Below are 26,137 nucleotides of genomic sequence, written 5' to 3' on the forward strand. Positions count from 1 at the left end.
TGAGGGAAGCCCTTTCACAATAGTGTAAGGCTTTTAATACCGTATTATCCACTGTAAAGACAATAATGGATGAATTCTATGAGTTTTTTCCTTAACAGAACTATGTTGCATTATGGCATAGGGTTAAGTAAAAATGAATAGTAGTAGTATTTCTTGATTCAGAGCCCCTTCTGAAGACATACATGGCAGCTAATGTAGCTGTCCTCTAGGAAATGGAATGTCTTTCAAAGGAGTATATGTCACGTCAGACCCAGATGATTACTCACTTTATAAAAACCTGTCTTTAAACTCTAGATTTTAAGATTGTCTTATTCCAAAACTGTTTTCTGCTTTTTTGATCTTTGACTTTAGATATTTTAAATATGGATGATTTGGCCAAGATCTGATTTGAGTGCTTGGAGTTATAAATTTTAGAGTTGGAATTGACCTTGAAATTCTTGAGGAACTCTAGAGTATATCTTCCCATTTAATGAAGGAGCTCCTTTCTTAGCATCTTTGATACCTGATGAACTTCTATTTGATTTCCACCGTTACCTCTCCCTCCTTTCTCCCCACCACTGTCAGTCCTCATGGTGTTCAAGAATAGGGAGACCTTACAAAGAGCCAGTTGTTTTATATAATTCTGTTAGAAAACTCTGTTTGTTATTAAGTAGAAATTTACCTTCTGGTTTCTGACCAGATACTTTTAGAGGTTGAGGGACTCTTTGTGCTGTGGCCTGACACTGCAAGAACCTCTTCTGCAACATCTGTCAGATGATCATTTAGCCTCTGCTTAAATATTTCAAATAATGTTGTACTCTTTATTGGAGTATCTCTTCCCCTTCTCCTCTTTTCTTTAAGAACTAATTGTTCTAATTTTTTTTTTTTTTTTACTATTTTGAAATTAAATCTCCCTACATTCTGTAGTCCTACCTTTTGAAGAGGTATAATCTTACCTCTCTTTCATATAAACTGTTTGTTATTTGCAAAATGTCTTTCCAAGTTCATTTTTAAATATGTTAATCGTCTCTTGTCTTTTAACCTGTTTTTACATGACACAGTTTTCAATCCTTGGTCACCAATTTGCTCTCCTGGTTGAAATATAATTTTATTATCCATTTTAGAATGCTGCATTCATAGAACAACAACATTTTAGATCCGTGTAATTAAAGATAGGTTTATGCTCATTGTTGAAGCAGAAAACCTCCCAGATCCCAGGAGAATTTGTTTTATGTGAGTAAACATAAAACTGGGGTAGTGGGAAGGTGATGCTCTATTTCAGGGACCCAGGTTCACAGAGGTTCTGCCCTCTTCAGGCTGGGTCGTCCACAGTTGCCCGAGATGTGACTATAGGAGAAGAGAGCGGGGCTCACCAAGGGAGGTCTTCACTGGCCCGTCCTGGTGGTGGTGCATGATACTTTCACCTGCGCTTTATTGGCCAGAACTCAGTCACGAGGCCACACTAACTGCATGGAATACCAAGAAATACAGTTTGTCTTTGTGCCCAGGAGAAAAAGGAAATGGATTAGGTCGACAGTGAGCCAGTCTGCTACCATCTGGGATATCAAGTCTAATACCTTAATGGTACAGATGAGGGGAGTCAGGTTCAAAAAGCTCGAAGCGACTTGTCCAGGGTGTATTTACTGGCAGAGTGGTGACTACCACCCCGCTTCACAGTTACCTCCAACATGTTGGTATTCTTACCTATAAATACTACACCGAGTATCTTTAAAAGAGAAGTACTTCCCCCTTTAAACATAATTATAATGCTTTCGTCATACACCTTCAGAAATCAGTAGTAATTTCTTAATATTATGGATTGTTTTATTGTTGCTGTTTTGTTAATTTAATCCTCCCTCCACTCCTGCCTCAGTCTTTTTAGTTTGCTTTGTGTTCTGCTTGGTCTTTATAGTGCTCTTTGAAGTTTTGTAAATTCTTGTCTATTATGTCTTCAAATACTGTTTTTGTTTTTTCTTTCCTTCTGGAATACTAGTTACACGTATGTTAAATTTAAAATATATATATATATATTCTGTGTTGTTTTCTGTGTTATTTGTCTTTTTGCTCTCTGTACTTCAGTCTGGATATTTTTTTTTTTCTGATCCTTTTTCCAGACCACTGATTCACTCTTCACGTAATTTTGATATTGTGTTAAAAACATCCAATTGGTGTTAATCTTAATTACTGTATTTTCCGTTCTAAAGTATCCATTTGGTTCTTTTTTTTAGATAGTCTAGTTCTCTGGCTCAGTTCTGAGTCTTATCTCTAATTATATTGAATATGTTAAACAAAAATTTTAAACATAAAATTATTTTTTATTATTATTTTTCCTTCCAGTTTTATTAAGCTATAATTGACATACAGCACTGTATTGTAAGTTTAAGGTATATAGCATGATGATAACATATATAGCATGATGATTACCACAATAAGTTCTGTGAACATCTGTCATCTCACATACATACAAAATTCAAGAAATAGAAAAGAAATATTTTTCCTCTTGATGAGAAGTCTGAAGATTTACTGTCTTAACAAGTTTCATATATAATGTACAGCAGAGTTATATTTATCATGTTGTACATTATATTCCTAGTAATTATTTATCCTATAACTGGAAGTTGTACCTTCTGACTGCCTTCATTCAGTTCCCCCTCACTTTACCCCCTAGCCTCTGGTAACCACAAGTCTGATCTCTTCTTCTATGAATTTTAAACATAATCTTTTTAAAGTTTGTGTCCGATAATTCCATTATCTAGATCTTCTATGAAAATTGTGTATTTTTCCTTAGGTTTCAGGTCAAGTTGCCGTACCTTGTCATTATTGACCTGGTTATGTTTCACTGGAGAACAATACTACTGATTAATTAGAGGTCTCGGACAGTGACGTCTTTGGCCAGAGGATCTGTGCATTTGTTTATGGGTAGGTGGCCAAGGAGCACTAGCAATCCCTGAGCATCTTATTCTAGTGAGGGAGTGTGAGGATTCAAAGCTGGGTTTCAGCTGCTGGGAGATTTTCTCATAATTCTTTGACTTCACCTTTAATTTTATGTTACTCTTTTGTGGCAACAATCCAAAGCCTACTGGTTTGCCAGACCATTTACCAACCTTAGAGGGCTTTGATGCTAGTTTTTGCCTCCTTAACCCTACAGGTGTTTTAAAAACTCTACTTAGCGTCTCAGCCTTCTTTCCTGGAACCATCAGTCATCTCCAGGGGAAAAGCAGCCCTGTTACCTCTCTTTGGAGTTCAGATACACGGTTTGCTGACTTTGAGCTCTCAGTCACCTAGAAGTTCTAGTTCTTTTCCATGTGAGTTGTTCAGCTAGATCTGCTGTTCACCCTGTTGCCAATTTTGCCACAATCTGAATTTCTCCTTTTAAATTAAATGCTGACTCTTATTACAACTTTATTTCATTTCATGTTGTTTCAGTCACCATCTGTGAATGTGTGTCTTTGGTTCCAGAGTTAGGCTTTGATTTTAACCATATATATTGAGGTCTTTGTCGTCATTTTCGTCTCCTTCAAATTTCTTTTGCTGTTTTACTTTTACCAATTGCAGGTTAAATAAAATGATTGAGGGTGGGAGACTGGGAGTTGAAGTTTTAGTTATAGATGTTTGGGGTAGGTAATGGCCATCTCATTGATTCTAAAGATCAGCCTGTGGGTTTATTTGACTTAGATGAAAGTGAAGAGGATGAAGATGATTTGTTGCAAAGGACTGGGAATTTCCTATCCACATCAGCCACTCCTCCTAAAGGAATCTTAAAAGTGAGAGTCAGTGAAACTGGACCTCTCTAGCTAATTACCTTTGAAATCCAATATGCTTCCCAGTTACAAATGTGTTGACTCCCTTTATCTGGGGGATTAAATGTGCTTGCTGTCATCTTGCCTTGATAAATATTTATGTTAGGTTTCTTCCTTTTGCAGAAGTGATGGATAAGATTAAATTATGTCCCCAGGAATCTTGGGAATCTGATTTGATTTCTCCTTTTGCATTTCTTGTCCTTTCTGTTGGTACCAGCCTAGTTTCTACTGCTGTCATCTCTCACCCAGTGCACTGCAGCTTTGTGACTAGACTCTCCATTTCCAAACTGCTCTTTCTACAGTAACCTGAGGGATCTTTGAAAAATAAAACAGCATGTTGTGTCACTTTTCACTACTCTGAAAATTTGTGAATTCCTTACCCCAGTCTACACTGCCTTTCACACGATCTGGCTTCTGCCTGCATCTTCATCACATTCCTTTCCTCTTATTCCTCACTCAGGCCACACAGGCCTTCTTTCTGTTTCTTGTACATGCCGACCCGTTTTTGCCTCTGAACTTTTGCTCTTACTCATTCTTCTGCTTGTCTGTTCTTCAGACACTGCCAGTGGCCAACTCATTCTTACCTTTCTGCTCAGATGACATCTAGAAATGTCTTTCCTGGCCATCCTATCTAAAGTGGCCTACTAGTTACCTTCTAATTCATCACTGTCTCTCTTGTTTATTGTGGTAACCAAGTGCGTACCCAGCACTTGCTTTGATTAAATATCAATGACCAGATTTCTCTCTGACACAGGTATTTTCCCCATTATAAAATGGTGGCATGTGTATTGGTGGAGAGGGGACCCTATTATGGTAAATTATTAGAGTGATTTTGTCTCCTCACCCTATGAAGATAATTCATTTAACTCCACATGGGGTGAATTCACCCCTGTTGAAAATGCAGTCACCATTTGTAAATTAATTACACATAAATAAAAAATAAGAATTAGTGAGTTCAAAAAAAACGTAATCACCATAAAAATTTAACTTCAGTGGTTTCAAACAAAACATATATATGATACTTTGTTTTCTATATAATTGAATTTTTAATGCAGAGGAGAAAACCTGTGAAAACAGAAATAACTGAAAGTAGTCCAAATGACGCATGAACTCATCACCGCTTTAAACTATCAACCACGTACCCTGAGAGGAGAACACAAGCAACTGCCAACCGGAGAACCATGGGGATGCCTACCCAGTGCCTCTTACCTCTGTACCATGAATGCACAGATGCCGGAGTAGGAGTTTTAAGTAAAATTTCTCTGGACATAAAAGTCTCCCAACCCGAATGGATGTATGTTGGGGAAGTAACTATATTCTAAGGCCTTAATGATTTAATCCCTTTCTTTGAAAGATGGTAAAAATGGATTCTTTTACAGCAGAATGACTTGCTGGTTGTTAGCAGAGCTGTGTTCTTCTGGTTACCATTCCAGTGCACTTTGTTCTGCATTGCGAACTACTTTATAATGTTTTTTCTTATGCTTTAAAGAAAATAATGTTAACCTGTTTGAATTGATAAAATTCCAGTTTTATTTTTCTGTAGATGAAGAACTGCCAACACGCTAACACTGAACGTCCTACCACTGCTCGGGTCTCGTCTGTGCAGTACCACCCCCGTGCACAGGTTGTGATGGTCACTGGACTAGATGACGCTAAATCACTCTTTCAGGTGGGCATTTTTAAATGAAGACTTGTAGTGAGAAGTGTTTATACTCAGCATACAGGGTTTGTGGAAGTAAGCAAAAGGAATATTTTGTACTTCCTTATAGGTTGATGGAAAAACAAATCCTAAAATTCAGAGCATCTGTTTGGAAATGTTTCCAATCTTTAAGGCTTGTTTCAGTGCTAATGGAGAAGAGGTTTTAGCCACGAGCACTCACAGCAAAGTTCTTTATGTCTATGATATGCTGGCTCTGAAAGCTAATTCCTGTGCATCAAGGAAGAGGTAAGGTTTCTATTGAACACATAACTGAGCCCTCCCCAGCCCCCTCCACCCTCCAGCCCACAGCCGAGTTCATTTAAGAGTACTTACAACCACTTCTTTTTTCCCTCCCCTTAGAATTCTTAAAAATAAGTTTGTTTGGTTTTAGTATTTGGAAAATGTTGTGTTGTTGGGATAATACGGTTGAATGAAAACAGTGAACTGACTTTTTTTTTTAAAACATTTATTTTGGAGGGGGTAATTAGGTTTATTTATTTACTTATTTTTATGGCGGTGCTGGGGATTGAACCTAGGACTTTGTAATTGTGCCTGCTAAGCACATTCTCTACCATTGAGCTATATCCTTCCCCTTGAACTGACATTTTATTAAGCACTTAGGAGAAAAACCGTAATTTGAAAATAAATATTCTCCTAGACCAGAAAAGCAGTTGCAAATACTTGGCTGTAAATTAGCAAATTGCTACAGCAGAAAGAGCACGAGCCTGGGAGTTAGAAGACCTGGGTTCTAATCATTTCACTTTTCTCATCTTCAGGAAATTTGGAAACCTCCAGTTCTACGTTTGTTATAATAGAATTTTGGTTTACATTTAAAGGAAGTAAAGCACTGCTTTTGGAGGTTGTAATGTATTTTAAAGAATGAGCTAGTTAAAAAATACTTCTTTTATCAGATGAAAATGTATCTTTCCCTTGCGTTCTCCTACTGCTTTTACCACAAAATATAGAGACACCGTCATGAATCCTTTGGGAAGCAGAGTCACTGTAATGAAGCTGGTTGCGTTAACGTTATAAATCAGGGTGCTGGCGTGGGCATGGGCTGGCTCCATGGCGGTCTCGCTGTTGAGCTGCACATGTGTGGGGCGGTAAAGGACAGGTCTTGCTCTGTACAGCCTTTGTTCTACTAGTGGTTAAAAGTGAGTAAGGCCAATTATAGAGACATTTATGCTGTTTATTTTCAGTGTTTGTAGTCTTTTCTTTCCTGTGTTCCTGACACTTTTCAGTGATCCTTTTGAAATAGGTTCTTAATTTATCTATTTATGCTTTAAACCAGTGCTTTTCAAACATGAATATGCATATAGATCACCTGGGGCTCTTGTTAACGTGCAGGTTTTGATTCCGTTGTTCTGAGGGGGGCCTGATTCTGCGTTTTAACAAGCTCTCGGATGGTGCTGATGCTGCTGAGCCACGGACCTCCCTTTGAGTTCTCAACCTTAAACCATCTCCTCACATTGAAACAGAAAACAACGTGTAGTAGTTATCGCTCTTAAATATTATTCCACTAATCGGGAGGAATGGGCTTTGGTCCTTCCTGCATTGCATCTTCCTGGGAAAAGCAGACCAGGGGTGGCTGAAATCTGGTAGTTACCGGTGTTCACTGTGGATCCACGGGTGTGCAGGGTTGTGTATTCGACCACCAGCTTCTTCTAAGACATGGCAGTTATCTTTCCCTTCTAATATTTTTCATCTTCTTACCTCAATAAGTATAGCTTGGTAATAATGATGATGATAATAATAGTAATGGTAAATCAAATGTATTTCTTTTTTGGTGATATGCTATTGAATATAATCTCAGTTTCTTGTTATTATAAAACACTGTAACTCAAGAAATTAATTAAGGACGGTAGAACAAGGATATACAAGCCTTATGTGTATGCAAACTCTTCATGCGCTGGACATGTTGAATGATGATTCTTGCCATCGCTGCATCTGCTTAAATTTTTACTTTTGTCTCACGGTATCAAAGAACTTCTAATTTTTGTCCATTCTGAGAAGAACGGACAAGAACTCCAGGTCAAGGGTATCTGCTTAAATTTTTACTTTTGTCTCACGGTATCAAAGAACTTCTAATTTTTGTCCATTCTGAGAAGAACGGAGAAGAACTCCAGGTCAAGGGTATGATCATGCCAGTATATGTCTTCCCAGGAAGCTGCATTCAGAGAACAGCACGTTGAGCCTAGTAACCACAACCAGACAGCGTCCCTTTTCTGTTTATCTCAGAATTTGTTGCTAATGTTTGCTGATTTTACTTGTTTATAGAACCCATGAGAAATGTGTCCTTGCAATTTAATCAGCACCCTTTTAATTAACGTGTTGTTGTTGGACCAGTTGTTTGGACTAATCTCAAGTTCTGTTAAACTGAAGACTATTAATTTTGTGGGGTACCCAAACCCCCAAAGGATTGAGAATCTACTGCTGTGTCCCTGCTGTGAACTGGTCCGAGAGAGGCTAAGGCATAGGGATCTGTCCATGACCCGTCTGTGGTCCCAGCAGGATCCTAGTTTTCCGTTTACCATCAAGGCAGCTAAATAGCTTTGGTTGCTTCATTTAGCCTTGTGATTTTTTTTTTTCCTGGAACTTTTCATATTGAATTGTGTGCATTCTTTATGCGTTTTGGATGTGAACCCCTTATCAGACATACCATTTGCAAATACCTTCTCCCGTTCAGTAGGTTGCCTTTTCATTTTGTTGATGGTTTCCTTCACTGTGAAAAAGCTTTTAAGTTTCATTGGATGCCATTTGTTTATTTTTGCTCTTGTTGCCCTTACTTGAGGAGACATATCCAAAAAAGAATTGCTGGCTAAGACCAGTGTCAAATAGTGTACTGTCTGTTTTCTTCTGGGAGTTTTATGGTTTCAGGTCTTACATTTAGGACTTTAATCCAGTTTGGATTTATTTTTGTGGATGATATAAGAAAATGTTCTAATTTCATTCTTTTCCATGAAGCTGTTCAGTTTTCCGAGCACCGCTTATTGAAGAGATTGTCTTTTCCCCATTGTATATTCCTGCCTCCTATGTCACATTTGCCATATTTGTGCATGGGTTTATTTCTGGGCTCTCTATTCTGTTCCACTGATCTAGGTGTCTGTTTCTGTGCCAGCATCATACTGTTCTTTTTTTTTTTTTAATGGAGGTAAATAGAACCCGGGACCTCGTGCATGCTAAGTGTGTGCTCTGCCAGTGAGCTGTACCCTGCAGCTTTTTGTAGCTTTGTGGCATAGTCTGAAGTCAGGGACTGTGATACCTCCATCTCTGTTCTTTTTTCTCATGATTGCTTTGCCTGTTTGGGGTCTTTTGTGGTTCCATTCAAATGTTAGGATTCTTTGCTCTAGCTCTATGAAAAATGTCATGGATATTTTGATAGGGATTGCATTGAATCAGTAGATTGTTTTGGGTAGTGTGGACAATTTAACAATATTAATTCTTCTCATTTGTGAACATGGGATGTCTTCTCATGTATTTATACCATCCTCAATTTCCTTCATTGACGTCTTAGAGTTTTCAGAGTAGAGGTCCTTCATCTCATTGGTTAAATTGCTTCTTAGGTATTTTATTCTTTTTGATGTGATTGTAAATAGAATTGTTTTCTTGATTTCTTTTTTGGATAGTTCATTATTAGTGTATAGAAAAGCAAAAGATTACTATATATTAATGTTGTATTCTGCACTATTACTGAATTCACTTATTAGTTTTAATAGTCTAGAAGATACCCTGTGTCTTCTGATTGGAGCATTTTGTCCATTGACATTTAAAGTGATTATTGATAGGTAGGTACTTACTGCCATGTTGTTGTTTTCTGGTTGTTTTTGTGTTTCTTCCCTGTTAATTTCTTTTTCTTTTAGTTTCATTCCTTACGGTTTATTTCTTTAGGGTTATGTTTGGGTTCCTTTCTGTCTAATTTTTGTGTATCTATTGTAGGTTTTTGATTTGTGTTTACCATGGAGTTCATGTGTGTCTACCTATAACTATAGCTACTTGCTTTAAGTGGACAGTCATTTAAGTTCAGGCACATTCTGAAGGGTCTACATGTTCACCCCCCAACCACATTTTGTGTCCTTGATGTCATATATAACATGTCAGTGTGATGGCAAACAGAATCTTGATGCCCACCCCTTACCTATTATTGTGGTTATAGTTCATTTTACAGCTTCAGTCTTTTAACCATCATACTAGCTTATTTAAATGATTAATCCACTGCTTTTCTTATATATTTGCCTTTACCATTGAGATTTTTCTCTTTCTTTATTTTCTTACTTCCTGTTACAGCCTTCTCTTTTTCACTTAAAGAAGACCCTTTAACATTTCTCATAAGGTCAGTTTAGTGGTGATGAACTCTTAGTTTTTGCAGTCTGGGAAACTCTTTATTCCTCCCTCAATTTTGAATGATAACCTCTCTTGGTAGTGCATCCTAAGTTGAAGGTGTTTGTTTGTTTGTTTGTTTGTTTTTAGCATTTTAAATACATTATGCCACTCCTTTCTGGCTTGCAAAGTTTCTGGTGAAAAGTCAGCTGATAGCCTTATGGATGTGACTGAAAATTCTCTTTTAATTTTTAACTTCTACCATTTTAATTACATGTTTTTGTGTGGGTCTCTTTGAGTTCATCTTATTTGGGACTCTCTGTGCTTCCTATACCAGGATATCTGTTTCCTTCTTTGGGTTAGGGAAGTTGTCGGCCATGATTTCATCAAATACATTTTAGACCCCTTTCTTTTTTCTCCTCTGGGACTTTTATAATGTGAATGTTAGCATGGCTGATGTCGTCCCAGAGGTCCCTTAGACTATCCTTATTTTTTAAGATGTGTTTTTCTTTTTACAGCTCTGAATGGGTGATTTACATTTTTCTGTTTTTCAGATCACTTATGCGTTCGTCTGTGTCACCTAATCTACTGTTAATTCATTTAGTGTATTTTTTGTTTCTGTTAGTGTATTCTTCTGCTCTGTCTGATTCCTTTTCAGTATTTTCTAGTTCTCTGTTGAAATTCTCACTGTATTCACCTATTCTTTTCTTGCTTTCAGTGGTCACTTTTATTACTATTGCTTTGAACTGTTTATCAGGTAAATTATCTCTGCTTCAAATTAGGGTTTTTTTTTCTCCTGGGTTTTATCTTGTTCTTTCATTTGACATATATTCCTTTGTTTTCTCATTTTGTTTAAGTTTCTCTGTATTTTATATTTATGAAATCGGGTGAAACAGCTGCCTGTCCTGGTCTTGAAGGCTTGTCCTTGTGTGGGAACATCTCTGTGCAGCCTGCCTGTGCCCAGAGGCTTTGGTGTGAGAACTGGATCTGAAGTAAGCAGGGGCCATAGTTTCTCCTGGGGTGTGCTGGCAGCCGCTGCCTTGATGGGGGGTAGGGCTGGAGTTGGAGGGGAGAGCTGAGCCAGATGTGAGCTGTGGCTTCTCCTAGCTTGTAGTCCTATCAGGGATGGGCCCAGAGCCCAAGGGGCTGGAGCAGGAGCCCTGAGGGAGTTGGGCTTCTCCCCAGTGTGATGGCAGCCTCTGCCTTGGTTGGGGGTGTGGCTCGGGCCAGAGGGCTTGGGGCTATATTTCTGTGCTGGTTCTACCTGTCCCCGCCGTGTGGATGCCTTGGTTGTGGTGCAGTCAGGGCTGAGATGTTGGAGCTGCATTACTGAGCTGTCTCCTTCCCTGGTGCATGCGTGCACGTGCATCATGGTAATGGTGGTCTCCTCCTTGGCTAGAGGCATGGCCAGGCCTGAGCTGGCTCTGCTTCTTCCCCAGTGTGCACACGCATGTGCATGCTGGGAACGGCGGTCTCCACCCTGGCTAGTGGCAGGGCCTGGCCGAGCCAGCTCTGCTCCCTCCATGGTACGTACATACACCGGCAATTGTGGGCTCTGCTCTGGCTAGAGGCAGGGCTGGGGCCTGACCTGGCTCTGCTCCTTCCCTGGTGAGAACGTGTGCATTGGCAGTGGTGGCCTTCTTCTCAGTGGGGGGCAGTGGCCGAGCAGGATGTGCTGGAGCCAGAGCCTGGTGTGTGCTGAGGGACCTGCTGGGGTGGTCCTGGCAGGCTGGCCAGAGCACAAGGCAGTTTTCTATCTGCTACTGGGTCTGGGATCCAGCAAGTGTGTGCGTAAGTCCTTCAAGAGCAGTCTCAGCTTATTCCAGCCCTCTGGTAAGCCCTTCTTGGTTTTCAAACCAGATAAAGGGGCTTATCTTCCTGATGTTGGACCCTAAGGCTTGGTTTACTTAATATGTGGCTTGAATCCATTGATCCCCAGGGAGGATCCCTGAGCCGCTCCTCTCTGGCTCACCCACCAGGCGTGTGGGTTCTTAATAGATTGCTTCTCTTCCCCTCCTATCAGACTCCATGTGGTTCTTTCCTTACACCCTTGGTGGTAGAAGAGTCATTCTGCTCATTTTTGGATCATTATCACTGAGACTTGTTCTGTATGTATTTGTCATTTTGATTGATTAATGGGGGAGGTGAGCTCAGGGTCTTCCTCCTCTGCCATATTGATCCTGCCTCACCAGAGAAGGATTTTAAAGAGTTGTTATAACTCTTTTAACTCTCTGCCAATCCCAGATAAACCCATCTTTGTTGGAGAAACATCTGGTGGTCTGTCTCAGATCAATAGCCCAATGGCAAACAAGGAGAATAAACAGATGTGTCTGTTTATGTGTCTGAAATAAAGGAAAACATGTGACCAATGAGTAAAATTATGTAGAATCTCAGCAGAAAAATTAAAAATAAAAAATAAAAAAATAGAATTTATAGAACTGAAAATTATAATTATTTGGAATAAGAATACACTGGTCTTTACTGTTTTAACTTCCATTATTCAGTGGCATCTTGGAGGTAAACCCCATAGCACCGTATAGGACCTAATAGACTGTAAAAAACTATTTGTTGAAGTGGAATTAGTCATAAACCTGCCCTCTGGAGCTACTCAGGATAAATATAACCCCTTTGATAGTAGGAAGATTCTAAATATTAGAAAGTCACAACCATCACATATTTCTGTGATTGTTGCTTTTGAACAGTGACCATTGGAGGAGAGATGGATATGTATGTCTCAGAGGACCTGTTGTCCCTTCTGTCACCCAGATTTTCCTCATTGTTTGTTTCTGTTTGAGATGCTGGTCAGATGCTTCCATTTGCATCTGTAGGTGATGGGAAATGAATAGCCAGAAGTTGGTAAAGGATCCAGGACATGGTCCCTTTCAGTCTGAGCTCGATAGGCAGCGGGCCATTGTGGTTGAGAGCATAGATTATGGAGCCAGACCACCTGGGTGTGAATCGTAGCATCACCACGTACTGTGTGACCATGGGCAGCTATTTAACTTTCCTAGGTCTGCGGTTCCTCATGTATAAAATCGGGATAACAATAATACCAATAAGGGAAACTAATATTTTTAAAGCGTGAAAAAAATTAATAAAGGGAAACCTCAATTAAATAGTTGACAGAACAGAATGGGGCGCTCTCTTCCCTTGCCACGATAGCAGAGCCTAACCAGGAAGAAGAAAGAGTTCTCTTCTTTCCAGCCAAGAGCTCAGCCATTGAAAAGCCATGGACTCTTTGCTCACTGTAGCCCTCCCAACTTCCTTTTCCTCTCTATAAGAGTGTTCTCCATCCCTTGTCATGTGGGGACTTGCACATGGTTCACCATGGTTGCAGACCCCAGATTGCAATTCTCTGGCAATCCCAGATAAACCCATCTTTGTTGGAGAAACATATGGTGGTCTGTTTGTCTCAGGTCAATAGCCCAATGGCACAGAAGGAGAATAAACAGATGTGTCTGAACAGACAGATAGAAAGGGTGATAAAGAGAAACTGCCAAAGAGGTCATGGCTGGGGACTTTCCAGAAGTGAAAAAAAAAAAATCCTTAGATTAGGAAAAAAAAATCTCACCACATCCTAAGCATGGTGAAAAAACAAACAAACAAAAAAATCTATACTCATTTCACATGTTAGTGAAACTTCAGAGCATCAAAGATCAAGAAAAAAAAATTTAGTACCAGAAAACAAGGAATAAGAATATGACATCAGAGTCTTCATCAGCAACACTGGAAGCCAGAAAACAATAAAACAATATTTTCAAAGGGATAAAGGATAACAAAGTTGGACCTACAGTTGTGAACACAGCAATTCTGTCCTTGGAGAGTAATGGTAGATTAAGTACATTTTCAGACATCATTTGAAAGAAAAAGTGAATCTAGAAAGATGCAGTGGGTTGGAATAAGAAATAGTGAGCAAATAAATCAGCTAAATATATTGGCAAATCTAAATAACCATCATTAATGTTATTGTGTTTAGTTCCTGGTGCCAAAATTTGGGATCACAAGAATGTGGGAGCGGGGAGGGAAGAGCACGGAGGGCAGGCAAGAGTACCGTGTATCAGATGCTGCTGTGTCTCCACTCATGTCCTCTCAGCTTCTCCTCCAATTTCAGCCAAAGCTCTAGCCAAGTCTTCCCAGGGGCTCAAGTGAAACACACTTGAAGTTTCGGCTCCAGGACTTCTGGAGTTAAGACCTCCAGGGGCGGCCCTTAAACAGAGGGGATGGGAGCTGTTGGATGAGTACTTCTACCGCTAACTCTTCACAATTTTGGAGAAGCCTTCTGTAGGCTTTGCAGAAGGTCCCCACCAGAACTGAGCCCAAATCGCCCATGGCAGAGACCTCAGTATCACACTCAGAGTGGCTTTCTCTCCGTCCCTCACTCTGCCCGCCCCACTCTCCAGCTTCCTGCCAAGACCTCCCAGATCAACCGCCTAACACTCGAGACCTTATCACAAGCTTTGCTTTCAAGAGGACTCTGAGCTAGGACACTAAGGCTGTTGTCTTCCTCATGGTCACAGAGGTGCAGATTGCTTGTTTACTGAGATATAGTTTACATCCATTAAATAAATTCCATGGTTGTAAAGTCAGTGGTTTTAAATACATCCACCAGAGTGTACAACCATCCCCACTATCTAATTTCAGAACATTTTCATTGCTTCAAGCAGAAATCCTGTCCCCATTAGTAGTCAGTCCCCAATTCCGCCACTAATCTACTTCCTGTTTTTATGGATTTGCCCATTCTGGACATTTCATAGACATGGAATCACATAACACATGGTCTTAAGTGACTGGCTTCTTCCATTGGCATGTCTTCAAGGTTCATCCATGCAACATACATTGTGGTCCTTCATTCCTTTTTATGGCAGAATGATGTTCCATTGCATGGCAGAGCAAAACATGGAAGGCGGGCTTAAGTTGCAAGATAGTTTAATAGTCAAGAAGCAGTACCACAGGCGTGTCCATTTAGAAATACAGGAGTAAATATTTTAAAAATCAGTTACAAAGGAAGTAAGAAAGTGATTGCCCGTGGGGAAGAAGAAACAGAAAGAAAGGAACAACATACAGATATTTTCCTAAACAAACCTCAAATGAAACTATCTCATTCTTTAAAGTATATACACATATAACCAATTGAAATAAAAACTAAAATAAGAAAAAAAAAAGGAAAAAAGCATGATAAATAGAAAATACAAAATAAGATATCAAACTAAGTCTAAATATATCCATCACAGTACATTTAAATTGCTTAAATTTATCTATTAAGAAAACTAAGCCTTTCAAAATGGATAAAATCCAATCATGTTGTATTGTTAGAGACACACCTAAAAAACAACTAGAATATGGAAATACTGACATACGAAGGATGGACAAAAATATCCTTCCCAGGCAAGTACAAAAGAAAGAGGAAAGTTGGTGTGGCAATAGTGATGTCAGACAAACTAAAACTAGGGACGAAAGGCATTAAGAGTAAGATGGATATTTCATACTAGTAAAATGGACAATCCATTAATGAGATTCAGCAGTCATGAACATGTCCATCATGTTTTTCTTTTTATTGTGGTACAAAACACATAACATAAAATTTATCACCCTAACCATTTCTCAGTGTACACTTCAGTAGAGTTAAGGATATTCATATTGTGCAACCATCACCACCATCCATCTCCAGAACTCTTTCCTCTTGCAAAACTGAAACTGTAACCCATTAAACAATAACTCCCCATGTCCCCACCCCCTCTAGAAACTACCCTGGACACCATCGTTCTATTTTCTGTCTCTGAATTTGACTACTCTAAGTACCTTATATGAGTGGAATCATACAATATTTGTCTTTTTGTGACTGGTTTATTTCACTTAGCATAATGTCCTCAAGGTTCATCCATGTTACAGCAAATGTCAGAATTTCCTTCCTTTTTAAGATTGAATGATATTCCATTTGTTGTATGTATGTACCACACTTTGTTTATCCACTCTCTGTCCATGGACACTTGGGTTGCTTCTACCTCATGGCTATTGTGAATAATGCTGCTATGAATATGAGTATGAATGAGTCAATCAGTAATCAATCAACAGCCATTTATCGACCCCTCACCATTGGCTAGGCACGGCTCCAGGTTCGGGGGTTACAGCAGTGAACAGCCTGAACTGGGGAGGCTTATGCTTTAGGGGCGGCAGTCAATATGCACACAAATGGCACAGTCACGAGACGGCAGGTGCTGGTTGATGAAGATGAACTCAGGCCATGATGGTTCACAGAGACTGTAGTGAGCTGGGGGCTGCTTTAGCCAGGGGGTTGGTCTGAGAAAGCCTGTTCAAAGAAGGTGAAATTTGTGTCGAGACCTGAAAAGTAAGAAGGTAGCTAAGACCCGTGGAGGAAACATTCCAGGCAGAAGCAGCAGGAGCAAAAAAGCCCAAGCGTGGACTCAATCTGGAGCGTTAAAGAAGACAGGATATTGAGGCTGGAGAGTAGCACAGAGGTGGGCAGAGGCTTGAGGACAGAGAGGGAACCAGGCCAGGAGTTGGGGTGGTGGGACGAGTTGGGGCGGGGCTGTGCGTGGGGGCGGGGCTATGTGCAGGGGCGGGGCCTGTAGGCTGGGCCAGGCTAGGGTTGCCTTGAGGGCAATGGTGCAGGTAAGGGAGCTCTGCAAGGTTTCAAGCAAGGAGAGGACATGAGTTGCTTTACTGCCACGTAGAAGGTGGATTTTAACGGGGTCAGAGCTGTGGTGGGGACTGGAGTTAGGCGTGCACTTAACAGCACTGAAGTAGGGAACGCAGAAACCTGTAGAACCACAAGGAGAAGCTGAGAAATCTATTAATCACAGTGGGGAATTTTAACCTCTGGATGAAGGAGTGCCTCTCTCAGCCCCGCCCCTGTCGCCCTGCAGTTCCCACTTTCTCCCAAGCCCTCTGTCGCCATGCCCCTCCCACCATGCCTCACCCCACCTCTTCGCATCACCTCCCTTTTCTTCCCAGAGCCTTCTGGCCCCTCCCGGCACCTGAATGTCACTGCCAGATCCTCCAGGCCTACTCCAGGCCCTAACATCCTTCCAATGACTAGCCCCCATCCCCAGCTCTCCTGGCCTCTTCCAGGTTCTCCCGATTTACCTCTTCCCTTCCATGTCCCCCACTCACCTCCACAACATTTCTCTTATTCCACCCTGTCTGGAATCTCAGCTCCTTCTAGGTTCCAGTCTCTCTCTGGCAACTCAGATTCCCAAATCATCCCCAGTTCTATTTCATCCAGCTCCCCTAGTCCCTTCCTAACCCTCCCAGACACTCAGTCTTTTAATACCTTCAGCCCCCAGTCCCACCAACTTCCTCCCATTTCCCACACTCCCTGCTGACCCTCCCCTTTGGTCTAGACTGGTTGGAGACTCGTTTTCTAGTTCCTCCCCTGGGACAATGAGCAGATTACTTTGCACCCCTCAAAAGGGCCGTTACACTGAGGCCCTTGGTTTGCCAGAAATGAGTAAAACACAAACAAGGTTTAATGCCACCTCCAACTACCCCTGGACCCAGTGAGGAGGAAAGGCGAGGTCCCCCAGGCCCACTTCCATTTCCTACCCCAAGCAGGATGGGAGCATACGGACTATAGGGTGGGGGCAGGGCCCAACCTGGCAGCCAGGGGAGGGTCCCAGCAGCTGTCACCACACAGACCCAGCCAGAGCATGGAGCCTGCTGCAGCAGGTGGTCAGGGAGCCGGGACCAGAGGGCTCTGTTTTTGGAAGGGTTGTGATTTATCAAGATGCCTAGCCCTGGCTACGCCCCTTCCCATCCATCCTGTCATCACTCAGTTCCTCAAAACTCCCAGCTCCTCCAGCCCTTCCCAGAACCCCCAGGCCTCCTAGCCCCAGCCCTCCTCGCAGTCCCTCTGGTCCTCCACAGGGCTTCCGAGACTCTCCTCCAACTCCATTTCCCCCAGTCCCCTGTACCTCCACTTGGGACAAGGCTAGGGACAAGGAAATCATGGCTTCATGTGTTCTCTGTACAAGGCAGACAGCAGAATAGACACTCCCAGGGGTTGGGTAAAGGGGGAGTTTTTGTTTAAGGGGTTTCTGTTTGGGAAAATGAGACAGTTCTGGAGACAGATGGTAGGGATGGTTGCATAACATTGTGAATGCACTTAATGCCACCTGTAGTTAAATGCTTAAATGCTTAAAATGGTAAGAGCTGTGTGTGTTTTATCACAATGTTAAATTTTTAAATATTTTCCTCTGTGTACAAGAAACAGCTGCTGGCCACTCCCAACCCCACCCAGTCTTCTCCAACTTCCTCTAGTTGCTATTTTGCCCCATCCCTTTCCCCAGGTCTTCCCTGTCCCAGCTCAGCTAAGTCCCCTCCATTCTCCTGGTCCCCCAGCCTCCACAGCTCTCGCTTCCCTCTTATTTTCCCCATTCCTTCCATGACCTCCAGCCCCTCTGAACCCTCCTCCTGCTCTATTCGCTCCCACTATCCCCAGTACCCCTCGATCCCATCGGTTTTTCTCCGCCTGTAAGACACCCTCCCAGTGCTTTCCAGCCCCATCTGCATCGCATCTACCCCTCAATCCAAAAGAATCTGTCTGCCACTCCCCTCCCCAAGTCCCACTCAATCACCCTAATTTATTGGTCAAAATTTTTGATGCATCCCAGGATTTTTTTTTCCATCTCTGGGCTTGTGTGAGTTAGGAACTATGATGGAAACCTGCCTGCAGTGGTTTAAGCAAGCGTCACAGGATGTGAGAAGGGGACCCGCCTGGTCTGAGTATTGACAAGGATCTCAGGACAACAGGTGCCAATGATTCCCACATTCCAGAGTGCCGTAGGACTCCCAGAGCAGGACTTGCAAAGGAGGTGGTTGAGAACCAGTTTTGTGACCCTCAGCTGATCACCTGCTTTGAGCTCACAGAACAGATTGGAGAGGCCAAAAGGTGTTAAAAAAATTAGACGTAGGCTTTCTTTGGAGAGACTTACACAGTAATTCCCATCCCCAACCCCCATGCCCAGCTGTGGGGAAGAGGTGGGCTTGTCTCCCCCCTACCAGTCAGAAGGCTCATACACATACAGTCAGTTAGAGATAGGCCAGGACCTGGGACCCTCTACTGAAGTGCTTGCACTTGCACGTGCACAAACCTCTCCTCAAGCAGCAGAATACGAAGAAACTATTAGGGACTAAAAAAGCTGTACCTGTGCAGTTAGTGCAATTATGAACATCAAGATACAGAAAGGCCATACGCCAAGTACCACTGCTGAGGAGCTGGGAGCAAAAACAGGGGACTGCCCGTGATCCCTGCACACGGCACCGCCAAGGGGGTGGGCAGGCAGCCTAAGCTGAGCCCGCCCCACATTGTTACCCAACTGAAGGAGCCAGCTTGCCCCTCCTCAAGCAAGGAAACCTGGTACTTGTTTCCACTCCCTCCTGCTTGCAGCACGTGTCCCAGGAAAGCCTTGCCTGAATTCCTCGTCCAGCTGCTTTTCAATTTCTGTTGATTAAAGAGTCCAGGGACCTGAGTTGGTAACAAATTGATTTTCAGCAAAGGTTGGAAAGTGAAAAGGATCGTCTTTTCTACAAATGGCATTGGAATCACTGGATACCTATATGCAAAAAATAAAATGAACCTTGACCTGTACCTCACACCAACCCCCCAAATTAATTCAAAATTCATCATGGACCTATCTATAAGAGCTAAAACTATAACACTTCTAGAAAATAACAGGACAAAATCTTTGTGATTCTGGGTTAGGCAAGGATTTCTTAGATAGGAAACAAAGGCAAAATAAGGAACAGAATTTCATCAGAAATAAAAACTTCTGATCTTTAAAAGATGTCATTAAGAAAAATGAAAAGACCAGGCACAGACTGGTAGAACGTATTTGCAAACACATTTATCTGGTAAAGAGCTCCAATATAGAATGTACCAGGAAGTTTTAAAACTCAATAAGAACAGTTTACTTTTTTTAATGGGCAAAAGATTTGAACAGACACTTCACCAAAGAAGATTGGTGAATGGATAACGGGCAAATAAAATGATGTTCAATATCTTTAGACCTTACGGAAATGCAAATTAAAACCACACGAAACGGAAGTGAGGGACCGGGCCAGCTGGCAGTTACAGCGTTGAGAGGCTGTGCAGAGCGAGTGGAAGGTGAAAGCCAGAGGGCTTGGAGCTCAGCTAAAGGACAGTATTCCAGTCCCTGAACTTTCAGCAACTGGACCTTCTGAAAGTCATGATCTTCTTCAGGAAGATTTTTCTTCTGGGAAAAATGAACTTTTGCCCTGTCAGACATCCTCTTGCATTATCAGACAAAAATTTCCAGCTCAACCAAGAAAAAAGTGAATTTTTTCCCACACTGAGAAACAAACAGGGTCTATTTACGTCATTAAAATTACAAATGGAATTCAAAGCAATGCGGCAAGCTCTGCGTCTTCCATTTCATCCAAGCTCAGACCTTTCACTGGGTATTTTGAGGGGTAATGATGAGACTGTTGGATTGGAAGATATATTTAATGACACATCACACAGTGAACTGATGGGAGAGCTGCACTTGACAGTGGAATATAAACTCAGTTTACTGGGATTCAGTGTGCTGTTTATGAAAATAGAGGGGATGCATCTTGTTTATATTTGTTTTTTACTATAATTTCATGTGCACAACATTAAGAGTACAGACATATGGGGGGGAAAACCCACATAAGATACCACTATACACATACACTAGGGTGGCTACATTAAAAAAAAAAAAAAGCCAACAATACTATGTGTTGCCAGGAATATAGAGCAACTGGAACTTTAATTCATTGCTGGTGGGAATGCAAAATGATAGTCACTCTGGAAAATAATTTGGTAGTTTTTTTTTTAAATCAAGTTAACCATACACTTACAATATGACCCAGAAATTCCACTCTTCGATACTTATTTAAGAGGAATAAAAGCACATATCCACACAGAGACGTGTATACACGTTTATAGCCGCTATATTCATAATGATAAAAATTTGGAAACAACCTAATTCTAGCATTGGGTGAATAAGTAAACTGTAGTGTCTAGATAAAATGAACACTACTCAGTGATAAAGAGAAAAATTAGTAATGCAAGCAAAGATATGAATGGTTCGCAAAGACTATGCTAAGTGAGAGAAATCAGATATGAATGAGTGTATGTTGTGTGATTCCATTTATAATATGTAAATCCTTAAAACACGATTCCTTTGGAGAAGGAAAACGGATCAGGATAGAAATCAGATTGGTGGTTGCTAAGGGCCAGAGGTAAGAGGTGAGGCAAAGGACACAACGAACCATTTTAGTCGACAAGCATGTTCTTTATCCTGATTGTGGTGCTGGTAAGTGGTGGTAGATAGTAACATTGGTGAATTTTACTTCATGTAAATTTTATCTTAATGAATCTGATTTTAAACATAGATTGCATGACAGACTTGCTGGCTACCACTGGTCTTGACAGTAAAGTGAAGGCAGTTTGCTGCACTGGAAACTGGTTCCCCTAAAATCTGTTGCGAGGAAAAGACTTGTGACTGTTTGCTGTGTACCAGACATGAGCTGTGGCAGAGGAAGCGGCATAGAGCGTGGTAAAACCTGGCCAAGGGCGCCACCTGGAGGGCAGCTGAGGCCTTAGCAGCAGGAAGCTGAAGCCTAGGCTGCCTGTGAGTGTAGGGGAGGTCAGACCAAGGGACTCACCTGTGGTGAGAGACCCCAATAATGGTGTGGGCTAGCAGATTTGGGAAGAACTTACAAAAGGGCCCCACTAGGTGAGGAGTCAGCTTTATACACATACCAGACCCGGCGAGATGCTGTGGTACTAGGGCTCATGGCACCAGTCAGAATAAGACCTTTCTTGCCCCTTTCCTCCCCTTCTCCCCAGCGTCAACTCTGGAGGAAGGAAAATCAGCCAAGTCAGTGAGTGAGAAAGAGAGTCTCAGGGTGTATGAGCAGTAGGGGAGGGGAAATAGGAGTTTATCACACACACACACACACTCACACTTTTTCCTGTTGCATATGGCCTATCCAAAATAGATCAGGTATGGAGATCCCTTAAAAAACTAAAAATAGACTTACCCTATGATCCAACAATCCCACTCCTGGGCATATATCTGGAGGGACCTTTAATTTGAAAAGACACATACACCCCAATGTTCATAGCAGCACTATATACAATAGCCAAGACATGGAAGCAGCCTAAATGTCCATCAACAGATGACTGGATAAGGAAGTTGTGGTATATTTATACAGTGGAATACTACTCAGCCATAAAAAACCAAGTAACACCATTTACAGCAACATGGATGGACCTGGAGATTATCATACAGTACACTGTATGTATCATTACTTACAGTGAAGGAAGCCAGAAAGAGAAAAAAAAAATACCACCTGATATCGCTTATACATGGAATCTAAAAAAATGACACAAATGAACTTATTCACAAAACAGAGAGACTCACAGACATAGGAAACAAACTTATGGTGACCAGGGGAGATGGAGTGGGGGTGGAGGGATAAAAGGGAGTTCTGCATTTGCAGATACCATCTACTATATATAAAATAGATAAACACCAAGGGCCTACTGTATAGCACAAGGAACTATATTGACTACCTTGTGATAGCCTATAATGAAAAAGATTATGAAAAGGAATATATATATATATATATATATATATATATATATATATATATATGTGAATTACTATGCTGTACACCAGAAATTAATACATTGTAAATCAACTATTCTTCAATTAAGTTAATAAATAAACAAAAAGCATATGCAGAGTCAAGAAACAAAACAAAACAAAAACAGATGGGGAAGGTACAAGGGAGACGTTTTCCTCAAATAAACTTTAAATTATTTTTTGGGTTGTACTTTTTTGCATTTTTAATTGTGGTAAAACATAACATAAAATTTACCATTTTAACCGTTTTTAAATGTATAATTCCGTGGCACCAAGTACACGTTATAACATTGTTATAAATCCATCTCTAGAAGATTTTCATCATCCCCAGTGGAAACCCCATGCCCACCAAACAATAACTCCCCATTAGCCCCGGCCCCCCACCCCTGGCAAGCACTATTCTATCCTCCATCTCCATTAATTTGACCATTCTGTATATTCTTTAAAATTGCAATTACTGAAATGAGACTTTTAGAACTTGAAGTGACCTAGGAATTTTTTTGCCAAAGAAGAGTGTCCAAAAGACCCCGTCTCTGTATTCAATTCAAAAGGGTGATAATGAACCACCCCCACAGAACAAGTCTGAATGAAGACTGGGAGGCAAAAATCAAGCTTCCTTATGATGGTCCCCTGTGGGCAGTACTGGATCAACCTCACACTCACAAACAAGGGGCTTCTTTTACTCATAGGAGGAGAGATCTAGAGATACACAGGCCAGGCGAGAAGATGTTTGCAAATAACATAGCCAATAGGGGTTGGTACCTGAAATATACACAGAACTCATCCAACTTAGTATCAAAAAAGTAAACAACCCAGTTTAAAAATGGACAGAGGATCTGAATAAACATTTGCCCAAAGAAGACACACAGATGGCCAACAGGCACATGAAAAGATGCTCGACATCTCTAATCATCAGGACAATGCAAATCAAAACCACAACGAGATACCACCTCACGCCTGTTACAATGGCTATGATCATAAAGACAAGAAACAACCAGTGTTGGCAAGGATGGAGAGGAACGGGAACTTACACGCACCATTCGTGGAATGTAAAATGGTGTAGCCACTATAGAGGTTCCTCAAAAAAACGCTAAAAATGGAACCACCATATGATCCAGCAATTCCACTTCTGGGTGTTTACCGGAAGAAAACAAAAACAGTAATTCAAAAAGATATATACACCCCTATATTCATTGCAGCATTATTTACAATAACCCAGACACTGACACAAACCAAGTGCCCATCAACAGATGATTGGTTTGAGAAGATGCAGCGCACGCGCTCGCACGCACGCACACACACACACAATGGAATCCTATTCAGCCATAAAAAAAAGAGTGAAATCTTGCCGCATGTGACAACATGGATGGACCTAGAGGGTATTATGCTAAGTGAAATAAGTCAGACAGAGGGAGACAAATACTTACACGTGGAATCTAAAAAACAAAACAGAAACAGTGTCATAGATACAGAGAACAAACGGGTGACTGCCAGAGGGGAGGAGAGTGGAAGAACGGACAAAACAGGTGAAAGGGATAAAGAGGCACAGACTTCCTGCTATAAAAGAAATAATGTGCAGCGGGCCCTAGGGAAGCACAGTTGGAAAACCACTCACCTTATCCACTGTCCTCATTGTACAAGATGGGAAGACTGAGGCTTGGGAAGCAGCAGGGGTGGGCACCCAGCGGTCTGGGGCAGAGGTGGCAGGGCTCTCAGGCTCCAGCCCTTACAGAGAGCTCTCCTGTCCAGCAAGAGCGCTTTACAATTTCTAATGCGTTCTCACTGACAGGATCTCAAACAGTGAAACTAGGGCCTCTCCCCCGCCCCCACCTCCGAGCCAGTCCCACCAAAGCCCCATCTCTAGGGGCTCAGCAAGGACGTGGCGCCTCTGGGCGTGGGGCCCGGCAGGGTGACGGTGGTGGCCACTCGAACCCCATGGAGGTTGTTACAATTTCCAGGACCTGGGGTGATAACTCTGTTCGGACTGGATGAGACCTCACCTCATCTGGACTCCTTAATGGGCCCAGCAGGTGAGCAGAACCCCAGTCGGTGACAGGTGCCTCACCTGAACCGGACAACAGCAACACGGGATGAAGGCCTTAACAGGTGAGCGGAGCCCGGTCGACAGGAGGTGGAAGCAGCGGGCCTGCCGGTGCTTGCTCATCGTTTCTGCTGGGTCTTGATCTCAGAAGATAGAAATGGTAGCATAACAGACCACGTTTGGCCAGTGAGAAGTGCCCAGCACCCCCTGGTTAGATTTACTGTCCGCTTAGAGAAGGCCTGTGTACATAAAATGAAAACGATGCTTGCGACGTTCCCCAACCCCCCCCGAATTTTCAAAAGAAAACTTGCTACATCGAGGCCTTCTAGGTGTAAAGAAGCTGCTCACGTAGGATGAAGTCGAGGTAGAAAATTGCACTTTGTGTAAGTGGCCATTTGCTTTTTTTTTTTTAAAGAATCATAGAAAAGAAGTGTCTTTTGGAAATGACTTTTCAAAAACAAAAAACTGCCTTTTTATTGTCAATTTGCCTGGGGTAACGGTTTACACTTTGGTTTGATCACAGCCCTACTTTCCTCCTGCGCTGGGAAATTCAGAGGAATTGGCCCCAGTCATTTGGTGGCCTACAGCTCAAGGCGGCCCTGGGGAGTCAGAATGTGTTTCCTGGTCATAAACACCAGACAGGACATGCCAGGCTCTCCTGGGTGTTTCTGCAAAAACCTGGGTGCTCTTCGCGGACCCTCCCCCGGGTGAGGCGGGTGGGAGGCATCTTGCCCCGGGCTGCGGGAGGTGGGCGGGCGTGGACAAGCTGTCACACAGCGAGGCCACAGGGCTGTGTCTCCACCTGCCGCTGTGCCTCTGACTGCAGTAATTTAAAAAGTGAACACCTGTTAAAAATCCGTGGGTTCGGAAACCTAGTGTGTTCTGCATTTCCCCCCAGGACGCTCGCAGTCTTGATCCTGTTTTGATTCCTCCGGGAGCAGGGGAGTCTGTGCCGTAGTTCTCTGCGTGGTCCGGGGAATCTTCAAGGGTCCTTGAGACCTTTATTCAGGAGATCCACTAACAGCAAGACATGATGTGCCTTTCTGACTCTCATTCTTTCTGGAGTTTTCCGGAGGCCCCACCAGGTGTGACGTTACCACAGGCTGCAGAAGCAGGGGTGAGAACCCAGCCGTCTGCTATTAAGCCGGACAGGCAAGGGATTGGCAAGACTGTAAAACGAAACCACTCTTTTATGGAAAACAGGCTCATAAAAATGTTACTTATGTTAACATGTTTTCCACAAAAGAGTCCTCTACACGTAGATTCTGTGTTTGGGGATGAGCGGAAACTAACCAGAACTGGTTCACACTATGAGCAAAGTATTATACCAGTCAGTCAGTCAGTCAGTCTCCCAGGTGGTCTGAATTCCAGCTGAAGCTTCCCTCTCCCCTCGAGCAAGCTGCCTCCTCTCTGGCCCACGGGCACTGGATGGTTCCCAAGAACTCCTCCTGGTTCAGCATATTAAGTCTCTTCAAGGTCTTCTCCCATGAGACCTGGGAGCTCCCCTCAGATGGGGACCCCACTCCCTTCGCCAGTGTCGGTCTTCTCTGAATGTTCAGGAAACAGGAACCATAGCCACGCACTGTAGGGACATTCAGGTGAGACCGTGACTGTGGAAGAGCTGTGGACACGGAAAAGCACCAGA

The 26,137-nt window shown here is 42.3% G+C and overlaps 1 protein-coding gene, 1 long non-coding RNA gene and 1 pseudogene across 2 annotated transcripts in view; 2 read left to right on the plus strand and 1 right to left on the minus strand.

The window, feature by feature from the left end:
• LOC116157877 (uncharacterized) overlaps nucleotides 1-8,313 on the plus strand; it is a 696,771-nt gene extending 688,458 nt beyond the window's left edge. Inside the window, exons 19-22 of the mRNA XM_064495094.1 lie at nucleotides 4,835-5,073; nucleotides 5,323-5,448; nucleotides 5,549-5,724; nucleotides 6,826-8,313. The gene's annotated coding sequence lies outside the window, so the exon portion shown is untranslated. The remainder of the gene's footprint in view (nucleotides 1-4,834; nucleotides 5,074-5,322; nucleotides 5,449-5,548; nucleotides 5,725-6,825) is intronic.
• Nucleotides 8,314-15,619: 7,306 nt separating this feature from the next.
• On the minus strand, nucleotides 15,620-24,570 carry LOC135323213 (uncharacterized). The gene is made up of 2 exons (XR_010384471.1): nucleotides 24,517-24,570; nucleotides 15,620-19,279 (listed from the first exon to the last, which is right to left on the minus strand). It is a non-coding gene; the product is annotated as an uncharacterized LOC135323213 (long non-coding RNA).
• LOC135323172 (proteasome maturation protein-like) lies at nucleotides 19,686-20,470 on the plus strand (annotated as a pseudogene).
• Nucleotides 24,571-26,137: the final 1,567 nt, after the last annotated feature.

The sequence above is a fragment of the Camelus dromedarius genome, chromosome 16 (assembly GCF_036321535.1).
Source record: "Camelus dromedarius isolate mCamDro1 chromosome 16, mCamDro1.pat, whole genome shotgun sequence".
Taxonomy (NCBI): Eukaryota; Metazoa; Chordata; class Mammalia; order Artiodactyla; family Camelidae; genus Camelus; species Camelus dromedarius.